Genomic DNA, 10,794 nt, shown 5'->3' with positions numbered 1-10,794 from the left:
GGTGGCTGCCTCTAGACATGCAATGGCTTTGGCATCATTCCCCAGGAAAGACTGGACTGCAGCCTGCTGGATAGGAAATGACCCTAGAGCTGGTGGTGGGGAAGGGCCAATATAAATATCACAGTCTGTTTGGTCCGTATAAGACAGTTGTTGAGTCCTAAATGGCCCCCTATTCACTATATACTGTAGTGCATTACTTTTGACTAGAGCCCAATGGGCTCTGATCAAAAGTAGTGCACTATGTAGGGATTAGGATATCATTTTGGACACACACAGTGAGTTCTGCCATATAGCGTCTGTCTGAGAGATAGCAATGGCTTGTCAGTCAGGGAGCTCATATTGTGCTTCCTTTATGCATAGAATATTTGTACCTTCGTTCATCTTAGCAGCGTATTTGATACAAAATGTGGTCAGATCAAACTGTTCCATGTCACAGATACTGTCCTCTGGAACAGAGAGAGCATGTAGAACTGGCAATACATAGTACTGTTACTGTATTCTAAAATAATGGTTGAAGTCACTTCTATAGACTTACAGTAAACTCAAGCCTGGTACAGTATCTTACTTGAGAAATATAACATTTATACAGCAAAAAGACACCTGTAAGTCAAGGACAATAGCTTTTATGTATGTGACAGAAAGGTAATGGTAAGCCCCTTTACCTCATGATATAGAAGTGTTGTGCACCTGGTTTCATGTGAGTGGCTTGTAAGATTTTCTCTCTTCAGATCATTGACCTGTTTAGATCCAAATAAGATGCAGTACATGAACCATAAATGTAAAATAAGTTTATAAATCAAAAAACATGGTGACGTGATCACATTGCGATAGGTTTGGGTCCAGCAGATGTATTTTTACATGTTTTATTTAACCTTCATTTAACTAGGCAAGTCAGTTAAGAACAAATTCTTATTTACAATGACAACCTAGAAACAGTGGGTTACCTGCCTTGTTCAGGGGCAGAACGACAGATTTTTACCTTGTCAGCTCGGGGATTCGATCCACCAACCTTTCGGTTACTGGCCCAACGCTCTAACCACCAGGCTACCAGTATCCCCTAATGTAGATGGGGTCCACCCTTAAGGCATTGCTGAACATTCTGATGGCTACATAATTCTGACCCATCTTCAGCAGGTTGGGAAATGAACACCAGCCACTAGCCAAATGCTGGTAGATTTTGGCATTGGCTGGTACATTAATATTTATTTTAGTGCGTGTTTCAGCTCTAGAAGAAACAATCTGAACGCTACAGCGGTGAAAGCGGGACGGGGTACAGCATAGAAGAAAAAATGTGCCTGAAAAGAAAATGGAGGGGCTGGTAAAATGTGGGTGTCCACCAACCACTGCGGATATTTTCCCACCCTAATCTTCAGCAAGCCAGGTTCACATGGGCCAGTGCTACAGACATGAGAGAAACAAGAAATCATCATAAAGAGAGAAAAACATTGAACAAAATGTAATTTCTCAATCTCCATCTCCAAGGTATTCTACAACATTCTCATTACCAGTCATTACACGTCGAGCAAGATTCTAGTTTTAAACATTCTTATACATCGTGGAACTCTTATGTGCTCCAACACCTCCCCCTCTCTTTCTCTTCCTGTCTCTCCCCTCTCTCTCACTCAAAGCACCGTTGCTCTTTTCAGAAGAAAGGATCCAGACTCTGTCACAGCGAGAGACCCAGTGGTATTACCTGTCGAGTTTGATCCCGCTTCAAAGTCGGACATGGCTTGTTGCCACTGCCGTTTCTCAGTGTAGAGCAGGTCCCGGGAAGGCACTCAGGTTCTCATGGCTGTCATTGTTGAGCACTGGTGGCACACAATTAAATAGAACACTATCTCTGTAGTGCTCACAGTACTGTATAACATAACACTTCAGTTCAGCACACAATGGAACATATAATAATAGCCTAAAAAGCTCAGATTGTGGGGGTTACTGTAAGATAATATTGCTACTACTTTTCAAGTCAGCATACATTTTAATTAAAGATTTTTATAGACTGAAATGGGGGGTGAGCGTTGGGAATTACATTACATTTACATTTGGGTGGAGGGGGGGGGGGGGTACTGAACACCACACTGACCAATGAGTTGGTTGGCTCCATCTCTGTCAGGTCACAGGCTGATTCCTTCAGGTCCTGCAGATCACCACAGAGCTCCTCCCTGGTCATTCACAGGCTGATTCCTTCAGGTCCTGCAGATCACCATAGAGCTTCTCCCTGGTCATTCACAGGCTGATTCCTTCAGGTCCTGCAGATCACCACAGAGCTCCTCCCTGGTCATTCACAGGCTGATTCCTTTAGGTCCTGCAGATCACCACAGAGCTCCTCCCTGGTCATTCACAGGCTGATTCCTTCAGGTCCTGCAGATCACCACAGAGCTCCTCCCTGGTCATTCACAGGCTGATTCCTTCAGGTCCTGCAGATCACCATAGAGCTCCTCCCTGGTCATTCACAGGCTGATTCCTTCAGGTCCTGCAGATCACCATAGAGCTCCTCCCTGGTCATTCACAGGCTGATTCCTTCAGGTCCTGCAGATCACCACAGAGCTCCTCCCTGGTCATTCACAGACTGATTCCTTCAGGTCCTGCAGATCACCATAGAGCTCCTCCCTGGTCATTCACAAGCTGATTCCTTCAGGTCCTGCAGATCACCACAGAGCTCCTCCCTGGTCATTCACAGGCTGATTCCTTCAGGTCCTGCAGATCACCATAGAGCTCCTCCCTTGTCATTCCGGATTGCCTAAGTAACAAACACCACAGAAACACAGCAGTAGGATATATAGGGTGAGATCACATTGGTGAGGTATGGTTAACTGGTTAAATTGCAATTTGCAATTTGCCATTTTTAGGACTCAAAGCTCCAGATATATCAAAGATATTTGATATTCAAAAATATTCTATTTCACCAGGTTAAAACGGAATGATCAATTTGTCCTTGTAAATGTCATCTAACTGTCAGATTAGTAAGGCATACTGTAATGTAATGATCAAAGAGCATCTCCAATGTTCCCCATCACGTCTCAACTAAAACACTGAACAGATGGAGATTTCTGCAGTTAAGTCTGCCTGTAACTGTTCCAATGGACTGACTGTGTCTGGCAGGGAAGTAGCCTGTCCATCTACAAACATCAGAGGCTCAGTACTACACTACCTAGAACTTGGCTCAGTACTACACTACCTGGAACTTGGCTCAGTACTACACTACCTGGTACTTGGCTCAGTACTACACTACCTGGTACATGGCTCAGTAATACACTACCTGGTACATGGCTCAGTAATACACTACCTGGTACATGGCTCAGTACTACACTACCTGGTACATGGCTCAGTACTACACTACCTGGTACTTGGCTCAGTACTACACTACCTGGTACATGGCTCTGTACTACACTACCTGGTACATGGCTCAGTACTACACTACCTGGAACTTGGCTCAGTACTACACTACCTGGAACTTGGCTCAGTACTACACTACCTGGAAAGAGTTTGTGTTTGACGAAGGCATGAAAGCAGGAAAGCAGCTGAACTTGGGAGGCACTGGGTGCCAGAATATCTTCAGCTCGTTGGAACACAGATGAGAAACACACTTTAGGACAGGGAGGTTGAGGGAACTAATTTAAACCAATTAAATGACTCCTTTAAAACAAGCAAAACAATATATTGAGACATTCAACACGGTTGAGTAGTTAGTGTTCAATGAACGTATTGTATTGTGCCTTAAGTTATAGCAGCATCTTTCAAGCAACCTGCTGAATCTAATGAGTTGCAAATGTGTTTGGTGCCACCTAGTGGATAATTGTTTTGGGAAAAAAGTTGTTGGGAAAAATTTAGTTGCATTAACATTCTCCTCCCCCGCCTGTCCATGAAGCATCCTCCTGGGCTTCTCTACGTAATATCCAGTGATCCTTTTCCAGTCAGCCGAGCTGGCTGAGTTCTGGGGGGGGGGGGGGTCACACAGTCCTTTACATCAGACTCAGTCACATCCACACAGGGCACGCCTTCATGTACTATACTGCAAAGAGATTAAAGGTATCTTTTTTTACATGTTGTAATGATACTCCTGACGTGCAACGTTTGTATATATGAAGTCAAGTGCAGAAGGTAGTGGGAGAGAAAGTGGAGAGGATGACCAATTTTTTATTATTATTTATATATATACATGTACATACACACACACAGTTGAAGTCGGAAGTTTACATACACCTTAACCAAATACATTTAAACTCAGTTCAGAATTCCTGACATTTAATCCTAGTAAAAATTCCCTGTCTTCGGTCAGTTAGGATCACCACTTTATTTTAAGAATGTGAAGTGTCATAATAGTAGAAAAATAAAGAATTATTTATTTCAGCTTTTATTTCTTTTATCACATTCCCAGTGGGTCAGAAGTTTACATATACTCAATTAGTATTTGGTAGCATTGCCTTTAAATTGGTTATCTTGGGTCTAATGTTTCGGTTAGCCTTCCACAAGCTTCCCACAATAAATTGGGTGAATTTTGTCCCATTCCTCCTGACAGAGCTGACTGAGTCAGGTTTGTAGGCCTCCATGCCCGCACACGCTATTTCAGTTCTGCCCACATATTTTCTATAGGACTGAGGTCAGGGCTTTGTGATGACCACTCCAATACCTTGACTTTGTTGTCCTTAAGCCATTTTGCCACAACTTTGGAAGTATGCTTGGGGTCATTGTCCATTTGGAAGACCCATTTGCGACCGAGCTTAAACTTCCTGACTGATGTCTTGAGATGTTGCTTCAATATATCCACATAATTTTCTTCCCTCATGATGCCATCTATTTTGTGAAGTGCACCAGTCCCTCCTGCAGCAAAGCACCCCCACAACATGATGATGCCACCCCATGCTTCACGGTTGGTATGGTGTCCGGCTTGCAAGCCTCCCCCTTTTCCTCCAAACATAACGATGGTTATTATGACCAACAGTTCTATTTTGTTTCATCAGACCAGAAGACATTTTTCCAAAAAGTACAATCTTTGTCCCCATGTGCAGTTGCAAACCGTAGTCTGGCTTTTTTATGGCAGTTTTGGAGCAGTGGCTTCTTCCTTGCTGAGTGGCCTTTCAGGTTATGTCAATATAGGACTCGTTTTACTGTGGATATAGATACTTTTGTACCTGTTTCCACCAGCATCTTCAAAGGTCCTTTGCTGTTGTTCTGGGATTGATTTGCACTTTTTGCACCAAAGTACGTTAATCTCCAGGAGACAGAACATGTCTCCTTCCTGAGCAGTATGACGGCTGCGTGGTCCCATGGTGTTTATACCTGCGTACTATTGTTTGTACAGATGAATGTGGTACCTTCAGGTGTTTGGAAATTGCTCCCAAGGATGAACCAGACATCTGGAGGTCTACAGTTTGTTTTCTGAGGTCTTGGCTGATTTCTCTTGATTTTCCCATGATGTCAAGCAAAGAGGCACTGAGTTTGAAGGTAGGCCTTGAAATACATCTACAGGTACACCTCCAATTGACTCAAATGATATCAATTAGCCTATCAGAAGCTTCTAAAGTCATGACATTTTCTGGAATGCTCCAAGCTGTTTAAAGGCACAGTCAACTTAGTGTATATAAACTTCTGACCCATTGGAATTGTGATACAGTGAATTATAAGTGAAATAATCTGTCTGTAAATAATTTTTGGAAAAATTACTTGTGTCATGCACAAAGTAGATGTCCTAGCCGACTTGCCAAAACTATAGTTTGTTAACAAGACATTTGTGGAGTGGTTGAAAAACGACTTTAATGACTCCAACCTAAGTGTATGTAAACTTCCGACTTCTTCAACTATATATATATATATATCACTTAAATTCCACATTTAGTTATAACATCCAAGTTTTGGACAGAAAACATCCTATGAAGCAGAGCCTGGGAGAGATTTAATTTGACCTGTGTCTGTCAGGCTGGGTAGCAATGTGTTGTAGTGCTTCCCTCTGTTGGTGAAACAGTGGAGGTGCAGTGAGTTGGCTGGAGGTGTGACAGACCAGGGAAGTCGGCTACAGAGGCAGGGCCTGGCTGGAAGCGGTTGTACAAAGATGGTGAATGGTATTTTATTCATCTGCACTGTGGGAGAGCAATTCAACAGTAATGAGTAAAATGTTGTGATAGGCTTACTTAGCCAGTCTGTTCTTGTCATCATCCAACTCCTTGTCACTGGCTTGACAATGACAACAATTGAGTTGGCAATAGCATAAATACATCTAGGACCAAGGTAATGCTTACTTGCCTGTATATCTAAATTGAACATAATTTCTGACTTCTGTACCTAGTCTGTAATGACACAGGTCATATAACACACCATATTATCATTCAAGGTAAAGGGATTATGTAAATGAGGCTTTGAACCAAAACCCCACTGGTTTGTTAGATTGAATAATGTCAATGATTCAACAACAATCCACATATTTGAAACCTCTACAATCAATACAGTGGTCTTGTGACTTGTCCCAACAGATGAAACATTCTCTGTTGGGTAAGCAGATGAGCTGGAGGTGTATTTGCTAAGATCATCCCTGCCATAACTTCTCATCACTCTTTGAACTTGTGACTATGTGTGGCTGCTGAGTGCTGGGAGGGAAAGGTCTGGCCTCCATCCACCACTTGACTAGGGCTTCTAACCTGACAGACACTGGACAATTTATTGGAGGATAGCATGTTCACTACAGCCTGCCACTCCTGAGATGAATCATCTCTCTGGAACTCTGGGGTAGGTAGGTATGCCTCAGCTCAGTGAGCGGACCAAAAAACCTGTAAGGTCAACCAGAGTCATTCGCCTTGTTTTCAATGAAATGAGAATTTTATAACTGTGGAGTGGAGCCAACCTGAGCGCTGCCTGTCTTTAGACTTGCTGTCGATCTAACTCTAATCCATCTACCATTGGCAGGCTGGCAGGCTGGCAGCCTGGCCCCCTTATAAAGCCTCCCATCCATATCCAGCAGAAACCTTTCAGTGAACCAAAGCTCTGAAACCCCTACCTAATTAAATGGCACTTGTTTTGGTAAAAGAAAATCATGAATGGGGAAAGGAGGGAGTGGAAGGAGTGGAAAGGGAGTGAGTGGCACAATTCCAACTCCGCGCTTGCAATAGGAGGCAGTAAATCTGGTATCTTTGGGTGAGTAAGCAGTCAGTGATAAGGAAGTGTGTGGGTGCACTAGGCACCAGACAGACTGAGAGCAGTCGTAAGAGAGTGTTAGGCCCGGGAGCATAGTAATTCATCTCTTTGTCAATGGGTCTCTGAGAATGGGGTGGAGGAGTTTTAATGATAACCTAGTCACTTCGCTTACAGACTCCCTGGAACTGAGTTTACCTCCGTCCAAGACCATCCCCGCCCCAGTCATTAAAGTCAAGGTTGCAGATGGTTACCATGATAGTGAGTTGAAGAGGTCGTTGGGAAACGACTTACTACAAAACAAGCAGCAGTCACGGCTACCTATAACTAGCCTATGACAGGGTTACAAGCAACCTGATTTCATTTTTTTACTACAGTTCTGTGTTGGTGGAAGCTAACACAGGCTAGGTCTGTGTTGCATCATTTCATGTTGTATCCATGTGTTACACACACTTGTAATAGTAGTAGTTTAACCTCAATGATCACACTCAAAATGTGTTTGTAACAACAACTCACAACTCTCGTGATCAACCAGACAGACAGGGAATACAAGAGTATTATGGTGCTTTGGGGCCCATGTTGCTACAAGTGAAAGGCCTTGAATGGTTTTATTTGGTAAATACACCCTCGTTGGTCTCTGAGAAGGAGCTATGGCATCTCCTCGAGCTGTCATTACATCTGTATAAGTCACCTTTGACAGAAAAAAAATACTAAACTGATAGTACAGTTAAAGTTGTTGATCAGGGTAAAACACCTACTGAACTAAACAATGACAACCAAATAAATCCAAGTAGTACCTTCTGTGGGAGAGCAGAGGCCATAGAGCAGTTGTTGTTGTCGGTCTGTCACTCTCAGACAGTGAGTCGGCCATCTTGTAGACCCCTGATTCTCTCAGTGAGTCGGCCATCTTGTAGACCCCTGATTCTCTCAGACAGTGAGCCGGCCATCTTGTAGACCCCTGATTCGCTCAGACAGTGAGCCAGCCATCTTGTAGACCCGATGTGACTTTAGGGAACTCAACAGGTCTTGAAGGGGTTGGTGTCTCCCTCTTAACCCACAACATCCTCTGCGGACCCAGGAACATCTGAGGAGTACTCTGGAAAATCAGCATAAGATGTCTGTTAACTATCATACAAACATTATACATTTACATTTACATTTAAGTCATTTAGCAGACGCTCTTATCCAGAGCAACTTACAAATATACAACCTTAACAGAAAGCTTGATGCTTAAAATGTTCTCAAATGCTCCGAGAAGCTATTTTTCAATGTCACAAGCCAAGGCAAGTCAAATGCGATAAATCTAAATACACTGCCTGTAGTCTCTCCATGACCTGTTTGTACAGGGCTAATATTATCTTCTATCTCCTGTTCTGAATCCTACGATTTTGATTGCGCTGTTTTCGCTTCCTTTAAAAAATTATTGAACACAAAAACTGATCATTAAATAAAAGTGCAATTGTTATGAGCATTTTAGACCTTTTTAAATAACTAATACAATTATTATTATGTAACTATCACTGGACTTATTTAATATCTCTACCAAAAGTATGAAGGTCACCTTTAGTTTTTGTGACCATTCAGCATATTCTCAATTGTTAGCCTATTGTTATCCTATTGTCACCTCATTGTCTGCATTGTAGCTGTCCCCCACATAGAAATAGAATGAATTCATTCTATGGTCCCCCAGCACTCTCCCCATCAGCCCCTTGATCATCTGGTCTGAGGCAGATGACATATCACTGCCTCCTCTCTGTAGGGAGGCAATAATCTCCTCCACCATCCTCCCTCTGCCAAGCCCCATAGCCGTGGCCACTGACTCTTCAGGGTCTTCTGCTGGTCCTCCTGGCCCTCAGCCCCTATGATCCCCCGGGCCTCATGAAGCTGCTCTGTGGTAAACTTGACAGTACAGATGCTGTCGTCAGTGGAAGTCCTTGGTGTAGGTATAGTCCTATCTTTCGGTTTCCTAATTTATTTATTTTTTTATCTTCCGCAGGGGCGTTCCCGTGGGATTGGTCGGAGCCCGAGTCCTCACTGTTCCTGCTCTCATCCGTGCTGTCCAAGCTCAGAGCCTGACATCTGCTGAGGAAGTTGGATCTCCGGATGCGCCACTCAGCCGCTTCCTTCTCCAAGATAGACACCTGCTCTGACTCCTTCTTGTTCTTGTATATACACATCCTGGTCCCTGTTGCTGGCCTCTCTGGTCCTGGGCTTTGAAGGAGACTGTGGCCTCATGGACATGGACACCACTTTGGTAGTGCCTGCTAGCTGAGGCATGGCTGGCTTCGAGGCAGGTTTGTGCTCTGGAGGACACAGGACCAAATGAACTGAATCAATAGCATTGCTGACATCTCTCTCTCCACTGATTCCTTACATATGTGTTATCCCTTGACTCTTGCTCACCTCTGACTTCCTTTAAGGGATGTCTGGTAGTAGTGTGATCTGTGGTAAGGAGGCAGGTGGGGATTGTAGCAGATCTGCATGGAACTCCAACGGGCTGTCTGACCCAGCAGACATTGTTGAGGTCTTATTTTGGGGTTAGTCCGACGTCCCTCTGTAGCCTCTTCCATCAGTCCTCATGACTTCAGTGTGTGGGGAGAGTCTGCTGGCTGGGCTATTGTGCTGTCATTGCGTTGGAGTTGAAAAACAGCTGATTCATTTTTAGGAAGTCACGCTGGGACTCTTGCGTAGAGCCTCTAACTCTTTCTTCAGCTTCAGCTCCTCTGTGGCTCAGATCTTCTTATTTCTCAGCATGTTGCCCTGTGTCTATCAACATGACCAAGTGTTGGAAAGTGAAACATGTTAAAAAAATTTAAAGTACAGTACTGAAGATGAAATATTTTTCAATGGTTGATAATGAAACATCAATTAAAATGAGTAAAGAAACAGCAATAATAAAATAATCTAAAATGATTGGTAAATCTATGTCACTAATTATGCTTCTTTTCTATGGGATTACTCAATAACTGATCAAGCTGTTGATGTTAAGATTGTTGTTACTGTGTTACAACGTAGGAGCACTGTCAGCCTAACCAACAACATCTTCATAGTGTATATTTAGTTTGTAATGAAGTTTGAAAGATGTCAAATGCCCAGTTAGCTATAATGTTGCCAGTGAACCCCTTTAAAAAGGTAGAAAGCATACGTTTTTACTCACCAAAGTAACAACAGTGTGGTCAAATACTTTAACTTAGTTGTAGTCACGATCTGGTTAACTATAATTACAAACAGTTATGTTTTAGCGTTTTTACATATTTATTAACTTATTTCCGTATGTCTTCGGGACTACCTATTTCTCAGTCATATGGAGAACCGGTGTTAACTAGCTAGTTCCAGCTGGCTAACGTTAACTACTAGCCATGCTAGCATGTAATTATTTTCCAAACCAAGTATTGGTGCTGATGAGCAACTATGTAGAAACCAAATATGTAGAAACCATATAAATGAATGTGAAAAACTGCAGCACCTCTTCTCCTGTGTGTTTGGTAGTGGTAGTCGAGCGAGCGTTGTAGTAGTTTTCCGTTGTTTGTAGCTAGTGCAGTAATACCCATAAGGAAAGGGTTACGACTCATTTGTGTCCCAAAAATGAGATGCAAGCTTTGAAGTGGGAGCGGTGTGTCCGGTCGAAGCGAGTGGATTGTAGTATAGGAATCGTGCGCATGTCTACTGTAT

The sequence above is a fragment of the Salmo trutta genome, chromosome 25, assembly GCF_901001165.1.
Source record: "Salmo trutta chromosome 25, fSalTru1.1, whole genome shotgun sequence".
NCBI classification, from domain to species: domain Eukaryota; kingdom Metazoa; phylum Chordata; class Actinopteri; order Salmoniformes; family Salmonidae; genus Salmo; species Salmo trutta.
Note: the sequence above shows the minus strand (reverse complement) of the source record.